Genomic DNA, 17,662 nt, shown 5'->3' with positions numbered 1-17,662 from the left:
TTTCTAACCAAAAGAAATTGAAATGGCATTTTCACATTTATATATAAAAAAGTGAAATTAATATTCAGTGTTTATTTGGTAGCAAATCATTGAGGAATGTATGCATCCTAAGTCATGATCCTAAGTCATCACCAAGCTCCTTCCAAGGAACTATGTTTGCATAATTTATTTCTACTCTAACAAGCTGCATACTTACCAACTTACTTTATGTTAATATGATGCTGTTTTATGTATTACTTGGAATGATTTTGTAGTTTATTTTTGGCTCTGAGAACACTTTTCACTGGGACACAGTCTCAGGTCAGGATCTACAGCAAACAGCCCAAACAAAGAAAGGTCATTATATGCTATACCTTGGATGGCTAACTGCAGGATCTGCAGTTAGAAACTACCAACTTCTCTGTGGGAGAATAAGGTTTGGAGTCTGAATTGCACAGGGACAGTTCTACTCTGTCCCATAGGATCACTATGAGTCTGAGTTTCCTTCAAAGAAGTGAGATTCCCACCCCACCCCAACCCCCATGTGTTAGTCCGGGTAGACTAGAGAAACAAATTCATAGATGCTCCTATGTGTATAAGAAAGAGTTTATATACAAGAGCAGCTGAATATTGAGGGACCATCAGCCCGGTCTAGATCAAGTTTAAACCCAATATTGGCCCATATAACCAATACCAATCTATAAAGTCCTCCTCAGATTCATGAAACACATGCAATGATGCCAAATGCAGGACAATCACAGGCCAGTGGGTGGGAAGTCTTTTGGATCCAGTGGCAGTAGAAGCTTCTCAGTGCTGGCAGGTATCTCAACATGGCTCCACCCGCTCAGGGCACTAATGTACTTCCATGTGAGCAGAGAGAGAGTGTCTCCTGCCTCCAAGGAGAAAATACCGGAGTTCCCAGAATTTTCAGGAGGTCATGCCCACACAGAGGCCTCATTGGCTATGACCCAATTGACAGACTAGACTCCACCCCTTCACTCTTAATCCTCTCAAGTCCCAAATTTATACCAGATTACCTAACTACTCCACCCCATAAATTGGTTATAACCCAATTTTTTTATTAATCATGGAATATGAAAACTCTTAGAGGCCTGAGGCATAATTACCAAGAATTAGGATGTAGTAATAGAGAAAATAATATATAGTCTGACAATTCAAATTGTAGGACCTACTTTTCTCCCTTTTATCATTTGGATTATTGATAAAGCCCAAAGTAGAGGTATTCTACTTTCCATGGACTAAATATATTCATAATAAAGACAATATGTATGTTGTAGGCAGCAAATTTTACCTGATGACTGATGAATATTTCCACTCAATTGTCTTTTTTATTTGCTTTAGGAGAACCACCATTTGATCATAGAATTTATAGATATCAATTTATTATATGAATAGCTTTACTTTTATACAAAATTTTACTTACCAATTAAAATCCTTACATTTATATCAGTTAGTAATTGCAAAATTAGTGCAACTTAATGAATTTTAGCAAAACATTAGTAGCGTACAATTATCAACTCCTCCTCCTCACCTGTGTTATTTCTAAACAGACTAGACAATTCTCTGTATCTGGCATGGATTTGGCTATTTTTAACAAGGCTCATTAAACTTTCTGTCATATATCACCTTCTCTGGGTTTTAAGGCATTATGTCATATCGAAGAGTTTACATTCGTTAGAAAATGTGTTAATTTAAGGTGATTTTCTCCTTTTACTGAAAACATGCTTAACTGAGAGGTATGTGGATCAACAGTTCGACTAGGCTTTCTGAAACCAGCTCCTCTCACTATGTGCTGTGCAGTACTAAAAAGGTTAAACTTTCCCCATTGCCTAAATTGTCTACTGTATAATGTGGATAATTAAAATACCTATGAATTATTAAGGAGCCCTGGTGGTGTTGTGGGTTATGCATTGGAGCATAATCATAAGTCAGCAGTGTGAACCAATATTACTCTGGAGAAAGATGAGGATTTCTGCTCCTGTCAAGGTTCCAGCCCTGGAAACTCAAAGAAACAGTCCTACTCGGTCTTACAGGGTTGTTGTGAGTTGATATCCGCTTCATGCCAGTGGGTTACCACATACTAGGATTGACACGGTGGTTGACACAATTAACTCAGACATGGCACCTATCACAGAGATGGCATAGGACATCACAACATTGTGATCTGTTATTCAGAAGGTCTTTATGTGCCTGAGATTAGCCAACAACTAGAAACGGCAACAAACAGACATGATGCTTGTGAGGATTAAACAAATTATAGTATTGAAATGCTCAAATGGTACAATATAATGAACTAACAACCATCAGCATGCTATTTTTGTGGGTCCTGGAATCAAATTCAACTCAGTGTAACTGTATAGGACCATAGAACAGACCCATGGGGTTTCCTAAAATATAATCTTTTGGAGAGAAGATATCCATGTGTTTCTCTTGAAGAACAGCTGGTAAATTCAAACCATAGGCTTCTCTGTTGACAGTCAAGCATAGAAGCATTTGACTACCAGAGTGTCTTATTATAAATGGCATTAATTTTGCAAACAACAGAACTCTGAAATACCTGAGTAAATGTCAAGAAGGCTTTGATAACTGGAGGAAACTGTTAATTAACTTCAAGCCAATTTGGGTTATGGACAAGAGGAAAAAATGTCCTCAAACTGAAGTTAGGAAAGTGAAAATCACGGAGGAACATTTTATCTCAATCTATATTTTTTCTATAGTCACCAACTTTCAGCAGCCTCTGCCTCTAAGTCCTAGAATATAAATATTTTCATCAAGTGGATAATATCAGTGGGAGAAAATGAAAACCCTGGAAATCTTCAGAATCTGCCAAAAACAAAGGCTTTAGTCCTGTCTACAGAGATCACAGAGTAGGTAAGAAGGATAGAATTTCCAAGGAAAGTCATTGACACAACCAACATTGCATGTTAAGGGAAACCCCTGGTGGGAGAATCTTAAGTGATAGAGAGATGTTCTTTGCAGTAACAGAGCAAAATGCAAACTGAGAAAAGAAGTAAGTTACAAGCCATTTATTAATAAATACTGACAGTTGAACATATCCTGTATTGATGTATAAGATCTGTCAGTATCATAATGTGAAACACAGAACATGGGACTAGAATACAGTCCATCCTTTACTTATCAAACATTCAGTTGGTTTCCTCTTGAGTCTTTGTATGATACAACAGAGTAAACTTAGTGCGAGTCCTAGTAATTATGTAAATCTGACTTGTTTTCACAATCAAATCCATATCCCATCAACAACACTGTTAATGATTTCTACGAATTCCTATATCAGGTCAGAAATATGTAACAGTGTTAAAGATCATCCTTCATGAAGTGTAACCATCACTTTTGGCAGCTGCTAAAGAGTCAAAAGTTGCAGTGCAATAATTCTATCAGTTGAGCAGTAATAATTTTAGGAGAATTAATATCAGGCTAATCCCAAAGTGTTGGAGATTAAAGTTGTCCTAAATGTATAATTATTCTCAAATATTATTCTAATTTCCCCCCCTATTCTTCCCATGAGTATATTCCCTCATATCTCTAGGTTCCGGGATTCACTGTGATATTCTACATAAACTCACAAAATATTGAGGACATGCCTCAGGGGATGTTGGGCCTCAGGGGATGGTGGGTACTATTCAGTTTCAGAGGTGAGCCAAATATAGAATTCTGTTAAAAATGTCAAAAAATCATAGCAGGTCTTCTTGCTTTTACCAAAACTCAATCAGGAAACTGTACAATGGTGCCAGTATATATGCATATATACTCCACCCAAGGAAACAAATGTCTTAAATCATACCTTCTTGGTTCACACCATCGAGTAATGTGGTGACTCAAAGATGCTCCAGAGAAGCAAAGGTTGTGCTTTGGTCCACACCCTCCACTAGCTCATGCACTGTCATCAAGTCAATGCTGACTCACTGTAGCCCTACCAGACAGAGGAGAACTGCTGTGGGTTTGAGATACTGCAAGCGTTCATGGGATTAGAAAGCCTAATCTTTCTTTGATGACTGACTGGCGGTTTCAAATTTCTGACTTATGGTTAGTAGCCTCATTTCTAACGACTGGTCAACCTCGGCAGGTCCTAATCCCACCCTATTCCTGTCCGGTACAGAAAAGAACGCCCTCTAAAATGGGACGACAGCCACAGACATGTAGAGTCCAGAATGATAACAGATTGCAGACGAAATTATGACTAGAAGGGCCATATTACTTGAGCTCAGAGGTCATTTCTTGCTCTGAATCTTTCTGAATAACCCAGTTATTCATTCCTTTACCTTCAGCTATTATTCCTATTCCTTCCCTTTGTCATTTTTCTATTTTACCCAACGTTTCCACCTTGGTAAAGGACGTAAGATTCAGCTGCTATGCCAAGTCAGATTGCTGATAGCAAGCCCCGTCTTCAGTCCTTTCCGATTCATGTTGGAGGGTGTGCTATACGGAGTTGTCTAGAGATACAATGTCAGTGACACTCATATATGTATATAAGGAAGAACGTTATATCAAGAAGTAATTTTATATAAGGAAAGCATCCCAGCCCAGCGCAACACAATTATATGGGTCTGGTGCTAGTTGAAGCACTCTTTAGCCTTACATATCTGCAGACCGATGATGCAGAAAGGTGACATAGGAAGGTGACAAGAGGTCACAGGCACAGAGGTGCAGAGTCACGTAGATCCAAGGTCAGTCAGAGGGAACATAGCAGGGCACCAATAGCTCCCAGCTTGGTTCCCAGTGTCAGCCAACCACATGGGGCTGTCCCTGAGAGCAGACATAGAATCATAGCAAAAAGGAATGGTGAAGGGCCAAAGAGAGTAGTTCTCACTGACTCTCTGGTGAAAAGTCCACACTTGCAAGGAGCCATCACCTACTCAACAAGTTGGATTCCATCCCTACACTTTCACACAGGTTCAGGTTGATATACTATATAACTGCCACACGTGGGGTTACATAGGAATAAGACAAGAGGACTATCTCAAAAACTAGACAAGATGACACTGTTCCTTGTAAATGCCTGTTTTTCTAAATGAGGAGAAGATGCAAGCCATTGAGAATTCAGGTTCTAATTCGGGTTCAGGGATATAGTTAAAGTCTTTAGCTGAGAAATCACCCTCATTTGTGGCACTTGAAGCTTCATCCTTGCTCCAGACCTTTCAGGTGATGTGGGAACAACTGTACAATGACATCAGCATTCTCCCCAACCTCCTATTCTCCAAACTCTCCCAAGAAATGGAAGAATCTATCCAGAGGTAATCACTTACTTTTCCTCCTCATGTTGACTGTGCGTATACGGATGTACGAAAACCAGTCCCTCGTGCTTGTGTCTCCCCACATTTTGGATAACACATGTTTCCACTGCCCATCCCAATCCTCTATTAAACCCTTATTCTGAGGGTATTATGAAATATGGTATGTCCACCTACTCTGATGCTTCTTGAAGCCCTGCTGCACCCTATGGGCTCTAAAGTGTGTTCGTTGCTATGCGGAGCTATAATGTGGTGGCCCCAGATAGTACAATATCTTTCATTCTCATTCTTTGGGGGAGTTTTTAGCATCTGTTTGTGTGACTGAATATGAAAAGCCAGGTCCACAGTAGGTGTCACTTCCTGCAAGGATTCATTTGTAGCCACCTGGTACCCCTGGTATCATTAGTCTGATATGATCACTTTGCCAGATATGTGCAAGACCTTCTCTCACAGGTAACTATCTTAATAGCCATATGTAATATGTTTTTTCCTGCGGGGAAACAGAGCAGTCCTAACTGGAATTGTGTGCCTCAGATGGACTAAGAAGGAGGTTTCTAGATTCAAAACATCTTAGAATTACTGCAGCACTTCATATGCACCATGGACCCAACTGGCCCCTTTAAGGGAACGTACCAACATGTACACTTGCTGATTCCAATCACTTTCTGACCCAGGAAGGGGGTTCTTCTGATGGGCATCTGCATGTCCTATTGATTTACCTTTACATTTCCATCGTGCTTTCCACACAAGTATTCCTTTCATAGTTCAAAGTTTCCACTGCACATTTGCATGGCCATAGGAGTCCTAGTGGTATAATGATAACATGTTGGGCTGCTAACCTCAATTTCACCAGTTCAAAACCAACAGCCACTCCACAGTAGATAGTTGAGGCTTTCTCCTCCTATAAAGTTTCTCCTCCTCAGAAATCCATAGGGTCAGTTTTACCCTTCCCTGTAGGATACACACGAGTCAAAATCCACTCAATAGCGGTGAGATTTTTTGTTTGTTTGTTTTGCCTGACCATGTAGTCAGGCCATTGGCAACTATCCTCAAATCAGTAAAATTACAAACCTATGGGCTCCCATCATTTCAATTCTTCCATTATGACTAGGGGAAGAGCACGCAGTTCAGTCTGTTAACCTGCTCTTGTCTTCTGCAATTAAGATTAGTCCATCCATTGGCCTTAATTCAGCAGCTTTGAACATCAGATATGATCCACTTACCCTGGACTTCCATCTGTGAACCAGGAGAACCTCTGCTCGTGAGCAGAAAGTGGTTTATAGGGCACTGTTCAAGGCACTAGCAATAGGCACTAGCAGCTTTTCAGGTAGTTCCAGGACAGGATCTATGAGGAAAGAGTATATATATATATATATATACCCATGGGGAGAGCAGGCATTCATTCTCCAGTAATTTATTCCTATATAAACCATCTCCATTTTATTTTGTAACTACTTGGGGCACTATCTTCCTTATTTGAGTGTTTCTCTAAAGTCACCTAAAACTTTATGGGTATCTCAGGCCTCATGATGATTTTAGATCCTTCTACCATTGAGGCAGCTTCAATAAACCCAGCAGCAGACAAATGAATTCCTTTAAAATGCTGTGCATTATGTTGTAACTTTTGGAAACTTTCTACTCCAGAATCTCAAAGGTTGTTCTAGAGCAGAACTCTCATGTTTTTTGCCATAAGCTCCAGTCCTTATAATCACATTTGGTAGACACCTCCAAAATTATGTCTGACTGGGGGTGGTGGTAGAGTGCTACAGACAAGGAGAGTAAGACTGTGTTCTTTGACTCAGATAGAGCCTGCTATTTCTCAAGCCTCCACACAAACTCTGTTTTCTTCTGGGGAAGTTTATGGAATAGAGCTAGCAATATTCCCAGGTATGTGTCCTCCAAATTACAAATAGACCAAACAATCCTGGGTCTTATGGTGAGTCTTGGGGGCAGGCAATGGCGGTAACTTGCTCTTGGTTGCCTGTAGAATGTCCCTAATTTCTCTTTGAAGTTATTCCCAAGAATTAGTTCCTATTTTTGGTGGATTTATTAACCAGTTCTATTAATTATATGAGCCTCCACAGTTTTCACAATAAAATATCGAGGAACCTAAGGTTAGACACAGTGGCTGCAACTATGGTCTGAGACAGAGGAACAATGTAAGGATGGAGCAGAACCAGGCAGTGTTTCATTCTGTTGTGCTGAAGGTCACTGTGGGTCAGAATCGATTTGATGACATCTAACTACAACAATGACAACAGAAATTAGACTCAATAATTTACTAGCAGGGTTAGGGGTTAGTACCTCAGCCTCCTGTGTCTATGAGTCCTAAGGTCTCTTTCCTACCTCAGGCCATTTTACACCCATGTTTGCATATGGCCTGGGGTCGGCTACATGGCGTTGGACCAGCAGACCTTAGGCCCCTTGTCAATCCTTATTTTCCTCAACAATATGAGTCTCTGCTTCACATCGTCCCAGGTAGGAAAGCTCATCAATAAATACCTCTTTGCCAGGGTGGATAGACTTGTTTAAAACTCCTTTACTTCCAGCAGGAATTTCCATTAGTTCACCCAACCTCTTTGCAGTGCTGTAATAGAAACTTTTTCTCAAGTCTATCAATGTCCACTCTATTTATCTAACTTTTCAGTAGCCATCTAAACTTCTTCTGGGATAAGTTCTGTCCCAATTGCCCTTTTCGTTGCCCTATTAATACCCTTTATGTTTCCTGCATCTCTAAAACCCATGAAGGGAAGCTGTGTCACCTATCTGTCACTTCTCAGATTGTTGCTCTGTTTCACAGTTATAAACTTCCCTGGTTGCTCATGTAGAAAGGGCTCCCTTGATCACCATATCTGTCATGACCCGTGTAAGGGGCATGCCTATTGGATGAATACTCCAGTCACCATCAAGCCATTCTAGCTTTGCATTCATAAGCAACACATTCGCTGCTTCCTGTGGGGTGTTGCCCTGACTATTTAAAGAGGGAAAGGGGTAGTTTCACTTCTCAGGGTAAACAAGTCTAACCAGAAATTTCACTCTATCCACCAGGCTGGCTGTCCCTTCTGGGTTCACCTTTTTATGACTGGATCTTGCAGTGCCGTTTGTGATTCTTCTACACTGGGGTTTGCATCAACCCAAACATACTCTTCCTTTGAGTAGCATTCAAAAAACAAAGACAAATTAGCCACTCTTACAATCCATTTTAGTAATAGTTCCTCAGGACATTGATGATACCAGTCTATAAACTGAAGCTTTCCTTCATGCTCTATCCCTCGGTTTCAATAGTTTCTTCGTTTTGCCTGCTCCCTTCCCAAACCACCTTCTTGGTGACCAGCGGTCTGAAGGGTACTTCTTGTTCTAAAACATTTTCCCCCGCTTTTTTAGTCATCCCTAAGATTAGAGGTCATACCTCGGACAATCTAGTTCTGGAAATGATTTAGTGCTAAAATTGCTCCTACATTCTTGTTCCTTGCCATTGCAGTTGCAATTGATAACACAAACCAAGGAATTCTATTTCTTGCCCTTTCCTTATCGCTCTGTATTTCCATGTGGATCTAACGATCCAATTGCTCATGATTTGGATCTACATTCACCAGTGCTGTAGCCCTTGAATAGCTGTTGCCTCAGGTAATGTATTGCAACATAACAGCTGTTTTAATCCATGAATGTTCTTTATCTCATCCCCAAAGCAAAGATTACTCATTTTCACCTTTATTCCTAAAGTTGTATTATCACCTTAAATACCTCACCAGTCAGTCAAGTCTCAATTCAAACACAGCTCTTTCTTGCAACTTTCCTTGTTGTCCCTGCAGAAATATATTTTCCTCTTTGAATAACTCTTACTTTGTCTATGGAACATTAAACTACTATTCACCACTTAACTAAAAAATATGCATCCCTAATATATCCCTTATATATACTTAATGTTTCACACATTTTGTGAGAACAGAGGGTGAGTCTGAATTATGTTTATATTCATTACAAATCTTGACACATATTCTCTTCTTAATAGAGCAAAATCGTGGTTGGTGAAGGAAGATTTTTCAATTCTGCATTTGCAGTTTCAGTTGGTAGGATCATGTTTACCACCCAGACAATAGAGGCTAAGAATGAAGTTTAGAAGAAAAGAACCAGTAGTAAGGGTAACACCTTCAATTTAGTGGTAAAGATAACAGGGATGAGGATTTCTCTATATCAAGAACAATCCAGGAATATAGGTTCATGTTGGTACATAAGAGTGCACTCACAGAAAATTACAAATTACTGTTTTGCCATGTTAAACTTAACTGTCTAACTTATCTAGCATCTATAGTAAAACAAATTTAACATTGAATTTTAATTTTAAAGTTGAAAAAAGTTGCTTCAATAAAAATAACAGTTTCTCCCCAGAAAATTCAGTTGGCTTTTTTTCTTGTGCCATTATAATTCATAATAATCATATTTCAGTAGACTACAGTTTATGTCTAAAGACAAGGTCTGATAAAGGCATATGAGGGCCCTAAACACTAATAATATGTTGGTGCTTCTTCCTCTGCTTACTCAAGCATTTGAATAGGATATGTTTATGTATGCATGTATATACATATGTATGTTTACATATACCTATGTATTTATATATACTTGGATATATATATCTATATATATTTAATGATACATTTCTTTTAAAATAGGTATATGTGTATATATCTCAGCTATTATTATTGTAACTTATTTTAAAATGTAACTGTTAAAGTAACAATTGAATGCAACATCAGATTTTTAGCAGAATTAGATTAATTGAATTATACAATTTTAATTGATATGGAATACTATGACTTTATTATTTTCCACAAAATTCAACATATTCTAAATTAAAGAAAATGAATCATGAACTTAGTTTTTTCAACAATTCCCACACCATAAAATGAACTTTTACCGGTGGTAAAGTTTGTTTTGTAATAAAATGTGCAGTACCCTGTGGGGAGGGAGCCTTCTCTGGCCTCCTTTGGCTTCCTTATTGCCATGAGACAGAGGTCAGCCATGTTCCCAGCGTCTGTCTCTTTTACCTCCTCTGACTCCAGTTGTTCCTCCCACAGTACTCTGCTCCTATGCTGGGTTCAGTAATGGGTTGCAATAGCCACGCACAACTCACACACAAAACTCACAATCATGGGGGGTTATTAAAGAAGTTTGGAGCCTTGGTAACATAGTGTGTATGCATTGGGCTGTTAACTGAAAAGTCAGTAGTTCAAAACCACCAGCGAGGGCTTTCTACTCCCAATAACAGTTACCTTTGCGAAACTCCTGGGGGCAGTTCTACCCTGCCCTAGGGTTCACTCTGAGTCACCATCGGCTGGGTGGCAGTGAGGTTTTTGGAGTTATTTTTGGAGTTTGTAGCGTAGTCTTTGATGTCTCTGGAGCCGGCCTCCCCACTTCAAAGAGAGATCTCAGACATGCTCGTCTTCGCATGGTCCAGGGGATTCTTTCCCCTCTTGCCATGACAGCTCATTCTTATAGTCAGAGGCATGACAATCAAAGGGACCAGTTTGCTCTACTAGTGGTCACCATGCCCTAGTTGCATAAACCCACCAAACCACTTGGTGGGAGTTGCAGGAATAGAGAGGAGACATACCTGGAAATTTCACTCCACCACAAATGGTATAACTGTAATTGAGCAAATGAAAATATAGCATAAAAGAAAATTAATAATCAGCAAGCACATATTATAGCAAATAACTATGATAACATGATACGATGTTATAATTCAAAACATTACCTTCTATTCTTTGTTTTATTTTATTATTTGTACAAAGTCTTCAATTCTTTTATCCTGATTAAGCTACCTAATAATATCTACTTCTACATATAATGAGAATGATGAATATTTTTTTAATTATTGTGTGCTGAGGGCTGTTGAGTCTCTTTAGGGAAAAATGAGCATTCTGTTGTGACACATATAAATGTGAGTATTTATCATATAAATATAAATACAAAATAATAATAAATATAAAAATAAAATATATTATTAGTAGGGATTTAATATATATCATATCATTCCATATTTCAACCACCTCTAGTAGAATTATACAACTGCTACCACAATCAGTTTCCAAATATTCTTTTTCTACATGTATTCCTTACACTGTCTTCCCTGCTGTCCCTAGAGGTTCATCAATCCTGGGTTTCATGAACTGAAAAATAGAAAATCATATAGCACAGCTTCAAGAGGGTGGCCTCCATTCACATAACACCTCTGAGACACACTCTTATATGAACAAACAAAATAATACAAGCCAAAAATACTTACAATTTTGGAAACCGATCAGGTACAGCCTACATCATTGGGGGGAGCAACTGATACAGTTTTACTTGTCCGGGTCAGATTTTTGTCTTTGATATTCTACACTACTTTCTACAAAGCACTCTGTTAGTGACCACCCATACTTCAATTTTAGATAGGGGAGTTCTCCGGGAGCTTATTTCTGACGTAGTACCACAAATGAATCTTGCGCTCCCACTGCCATCCACTGCTTTCAGCATACCGGATTCTCAAAATGTAGCCTGTGCTACCGAGCCCTCATTTGATTTTGAATTACACGGATTCCAATCCTTCAGTGACTGATGGTGGTGTGCCTCTTTCAGGTGAACTTAGTTGGCATCTCACTTGGATGCTGCATGTATGGAGACAAGCCTTAAGACCCCAGAAGATCTTTTATCTGGTATCCGGGCACCCCCAAACTTCTTTGCCACACTTTGCTATAGCAGCCATATCTTCAGTGTTCCCTTCTTGGGGGCAAGGATAGACTACAATTCCAACATTGAAAAATACATATTTTTAAAATCTTCCTTTATGGAATCATATATAGCTCTATGAATAAAATAATATTTCCTAAATCTATAAATTTACTTTTCATGTAAGAATGAGACTCACATTTTCTCCAATTTGAAATAAGTGAATACACTTTTGTCCTCTTTTGGTAAAATTCAAGCGTGGAAATGATGGTGGTATATGGTTATGCAAAATTAAATGCTGACACTCAATACTTCTAGAGAACTTCTGTCATATACTTGGGTCTTTAAAAAAAATCATTTTATTGGGGGCTCATACTATTCTTATCACAATTCATACATACATCCATTGTGTCAAGCACATTTGTACATTTGTTGCCACCATCATTCTCAAAACATTTGCTTTCTACTTAAGCCCTTAATATCAGCTCCTCATTTTTGCACCTCTCTTCCCACTCCCCCTCCCTCATGAACCCTTCATAATCCATAGATTATTATTTTGCCATATCTTACACTGTCCGACATCTCCCTTCACCCACTTTTCTGTTGTCCATTCCCCAGGGAGGAGGTTATATGTAGATCCTTGTAATCGGTTCCCCCTTTCCACCCCACCCTCCCTTCACCCTCCCAGTATCTCCACTCTCACCACTGGTCCTGAAGGGATCATCTGTCCTGGATTCCCTGTATTTCCAGTTCCTAGCTGTACCTGTGTACATGCTCTGGTCTAGCCAGATTTGTAAGGTAGAATTGGGATCATGCTAGTGGGGGGGCAGGAAGCACTAAAGAACTAGAGGAAAGTCATATGTTTCATCATTGCTACACTGCACCCTGAGTAGTTCGTCTCCTCCCCGTGACCCTTGGGTCTTTCTAATGCTTTTGTATGGTGAACTGCTTGATAATCAGTTTTCAACTTTATCTGTTTTATCTTTTATTTTGTGTGTATTTCCAAAGTGTTTCATAATCTCCTATATTATATGAAATACCCTGATGATTACTGGTAGAGATCTGGGTGTCTTTTAAAATTACTCTTTACTCTTGGAGCATTTGACTCATCCAGTACAATATATTATTCCCCATGTTGCTGTTGGATGCTGTGGAGTTTGTTTTGACTCTTAGAAACCTTATCTATCATGAATGAGAGACACAACCCTGCACCATCCTCACAATTGTTATGTATGAGCCCATTGTTGCAGCCACTGTGGCAATTCAACTCCTCGAAAGTCTTAATAATGTTAATATATTTCCTACTCATTACCGACATTCTACTTTACCAAGGATGATGTCTTTTTCTAGGGGGTAGTCTCCCTCGATAAGATATCTAAAGTATTTGAGACAAAGTCTACCTATTCTGACTTCTAAGGAACATTCTGGCTGTACTTCATCCAAGACAGATTTGTTTGCTATTCTGGAAGTCCATGCTACTTCCAATATTCCTCATCAGCACCACAATTCAAATACATACATTTTTCTACTCTCTTCCTTATTCATTGTCCAACTATTAAGTGCAAATGAGAGGATTAAAAATACAACGCCTTGGGTCAGGCAAACATCAGTCTTCAATGTGACATCCTTGCTCTTCAATATTTAAAATAGTTATTATACAGTAAATTTTCTGTGAAACATATCTTTTGATTTCTGGACTGCTGCTTTCGTAAGCAATTATTCAACATAAGCAACATAAATGCATACTTTAGTGCTTGTACATTGTTGATGATATTTTCAACTTCTCTAATACTATCTCCTCTTATTGTGTATGGTCTTCAACAATATCTTAAAGGCATCTAGAGTCTGAGTGTATGTTTTAAAGATTTAGCTCACCATAGTTCATGTTCCATGTCTCCATTTTCAGAGAGACATATGTAATTGATAGAAAAATGAAAAGGTTTGTTGTGCAAGTCATAAAAATATCAACCAGCTTATTAAGAGAAAGTCAGGCTAAACATAAACAGAAGATAGAATACATTATATATACTATTGTTTAAATAGCTATTTAAATTATTCACTTGAAAATTGTCCTTTTTTTACATGGAGTTATGGAAACATTTGATGAAATAAAAATTTAATGTTCTGATAAATGTCCTTTGCTGGCTTGTTAAAAGACAAATTTATAAACACATTCATTGTAGTAAAACAGACATATATTTTGTATGATATCTAAATATCAAATTTTATGTCCACTTCATATCTAGTTTATTGGCATATAGAGAATAACGTGAAGCACTCTGAGCTGTACAGCAGAAAATAGAACATGTACCTCAACGGATGCAACAATTAAAAGTATTTTTGAATGACAAGTAATATGTTAAGTATTTTTGGACATTTTATATGAAGGGACTTCAAACAATTATGGAAAATAGAATTAAACAATAATGGAACTTGCCCCTGAATTTATAAAAATGCTTTCATATTAAATTATTACTTCTGTTAGTATTACAGTAAACATTCTAGATTGCATATGTCTATGTGTTTAAATATTTAAGTTAAATTTGTAAATATTGTTTACAAAATTTAGGGCATAACAGCCTCCTCATAAATACTATACAGTTAAGAGATAGTTTGATGAAGTTCATTGCAGTGGCTGACTCATCCCAGCTCACTCGCTTTTGCATTCATCTGGGACTGGAGTTCTAATGGATTGTTTAACAGAATGTGCCCTTGTGTTTGTATCGTATTAAAGAATATCTCTGGCCTTCCTTACTGGAGTTACCTGATCGGAAAATGTGACTGTCCTTTTAAAGTGGATCAGAACCATATGATCTATTAATGTATTCTATATCTGTCCAGTAACTTCTCATATTGCATTCATTGGCATATAAGTGGGTGTAACAAAAGTTATATTCAACAGCTTGCCCATGGCTTGTTTAGTAGAAAGAAGACGCTTCCAAGAAACTTGCCAGGATAAGGAGTTTCAATATCCTATGAAGGGATTATAAGAGGCTCATATAAATTAAGGTGTTGACATGACAGGGCCGCAAAGCTCAAATAGCCATGCACGTGGATACCCTCATGATGACGCATAGTCTTTATTGTAGCTGGCATATTTTCACACGCTAGAGCTCGCAAACATTTTGCTTAATGCTTTGCCAGCTCCCTTAAACAGTGGTGTTTGCTTTTGCTTGCATTCTATTTGATTAGTTGATAAATGCTGCTTCTGTGTTATTGATTCCATAAGTGCATGCTCACTTTAGTTACTGGTATTGATCCCTAGTTAATGATCATAGAAAATAGTTACATTGTACTGTGACAGGAAAAATATATATGTACATTTTACATATAACCTTAGTTTAATCTCTTTATGATTCTTATACGCTATTTTATTCTCTTATCAAAAAGGGCCATTCCAATTTAGGGAAATGTAGTAGGTAGGAACATTTTAATGTGTTTGCTTTAAGAAGTATAATGTATAGTTAATGGAATAGAATGTACCATATTTAAATGATGAACATAGGTTGTCTTTTGAGTCTGAACATTTTTAAAATTTATTTTTAATTGGGAGATTATATATATATATAAAACATATTTTCAATACTTCAATCACATCAAGCAGTATTGTACAATTGCTACCACAATTGGTTTCCAAACATTCTTTTCCTACCTAGACTCCTTGACATCTTCTCCCTTTTACCCATCCCCTACCCATCCTCAACCCCACCACCTCTGTACAGCTCCACGCTACCCCATATCCCCACTCCCCGCTGCCCAAACCCTTATTCTACTCGCTGTCCCTATAGTTTCAACCATCCTGGGTTTCATATACAGAAAACCAGAAAAGTATATAACACAACTTCGAGAGGGTGACCCCAAATGACATAACACATCTGAAATAAACCCTAATATTTTTGATATTGGACTAAGCAGTTACAATGTGAAATTATTTAGTCATATCAAATCATACAAAAGCTAAACTCACTGCCATCTAGTTGATGCCAACTCACAGCGACCCTCTAGGACAGGGTGGAACTGTCCCTGTGCGTTTCTGAGACTAACTGTTCCTGGGAGTAGAAAGTCCTGTGTTACTCCGATGGAGCTGCTGATGTTTTCAAACTTCCGACTTTGTGGATAACCAACACAGAACCACTACAGCACCGGGCTTCGCGTGGAATCATAAAAGTAATACATGTGGAACTCTTTGATTTCCGTAGTCCCATCTGTCCCTGCCCTCCAAAGAAAAAGCGGATTGAAAATCTTTCATACTACTGCTGTGTAGTCTTCATTGATATAAAGACAGAAAAATTCTAAATCTTTATGTGTTCACCTTCAGACACAAAACAAGCATTAATATAATGGAAAAAAGCCAAGCATAATTACCTTGAGAAAAATATCAAATATATTAGGACCTAGCAGTTAGATGTGGCAGGTATATGTTGCTCTTGTGTTTTAAGGTGCCACTAAATCAAAACAATGGGGCTGATGTTGTGGGCTAATTATTGTTGAGACACTGCTGGGAGTGTTAGTTATGGCTGTTTAAGGAATATACTATAACAATATTCAGGCTACCTAGGACCTCAGTACTATTATTCAGTAGTCCATGCTTAGGTGCCCTCTTGTATATAGACTTTTTAAAGAAAGAAAAGAAATTAGGTTCCGTATTGTCCCTGTAAAATCAGTTCTAACCCTTCCACAGTACTTTGATTGGTTTTAAACCTAATTATGGAAAACATATCTGAAATTATCAGAATAAATCTAAAATTATATAAATGTATATATACATACTTAAATCCTGAACCTACTACAGACAAACTTTGTCCACAATAAGGAATATAAAGAACAACAAACATACACATATAAAAACTAGTAAAATATAATGGTAAATATAAATTAGATTAATATTTATAGAACTTTATGTAAGTTTATTTTACTTATAGAACTTTTATTTTAAATAAAACTTTAAATTATAAATTATTATACCTTAAATACACTTAACTTTAAGATAGATGGAACTGCTTGTTCTATGATATAAAATTCTAAGTCAGAGATGCAATCTCATTCTGTTAAATGAACTGTTTGACATATACGTTTCATATTTTCATGAATGCTGCAGTTATCTGAAAAAGAGCAACAATTATCATCTATGGAATGGAAACTGAAGAAAATATAAAATACTGTGCTGATATCAACTTTCCACTAGTTACTTTAATTACTTTGAATGTGGTTCAATTAAATCTGATTTGTAAGGAACAAACAAGTGAGTGAAAATAATTAGTGGGTAAATGACTTGTTAAAATTATAATGGTATTGTTCTCTATATTGTTTACTAAAGAAAGACTATGACTTCCTAGCTCTTTAATTCTTTGCACATTTTTAAATATTTTCCTTTGCAAAAGTCAATTATTAGTTTGACTTTCAAATGGAGAAAGTTTTGCACATTGAATATAAATAAATACTATATTTTAACTTTTTACCTAATTTTAATTCATATATCAAGTAAATTATTATTTGCTGTTATTAGTTGACATCCAATTATTTTAACTCTGGGGAACCTTGTGTATAAATGTGAACCATTGCAAACCCTGCAATTTTTGTGATCTTTGATATGTTTGAGCCCATTTAAAAAATCTACCTAATTTTTACCAATTTTCATTGACTTTTTACTTCACCACAATGGTTTCAAGCATATCCTGAAATTCATTTTTCTTGACTTTTCA

Source organism: Echinops telfairi, unplaced genomic scaffold, assembly GCF_000313985.2.
Source record: "Echinops telfairi isolate 266 unplaced genomic scaffold, ASM31398v2 ScPeMD7_443;HRSCAF=831, whole genome shotgun sequence".
NCBI classification, from domain to species: domain Eukaryota; kingdom Metazoa; phylum Chordata; class Mammalia; order Afrosoricida; family Tenrecidae; genus Echinops; species Echinops telfairi.
This window is presented reverse-complemented; position numbering follows the sequence as displayed.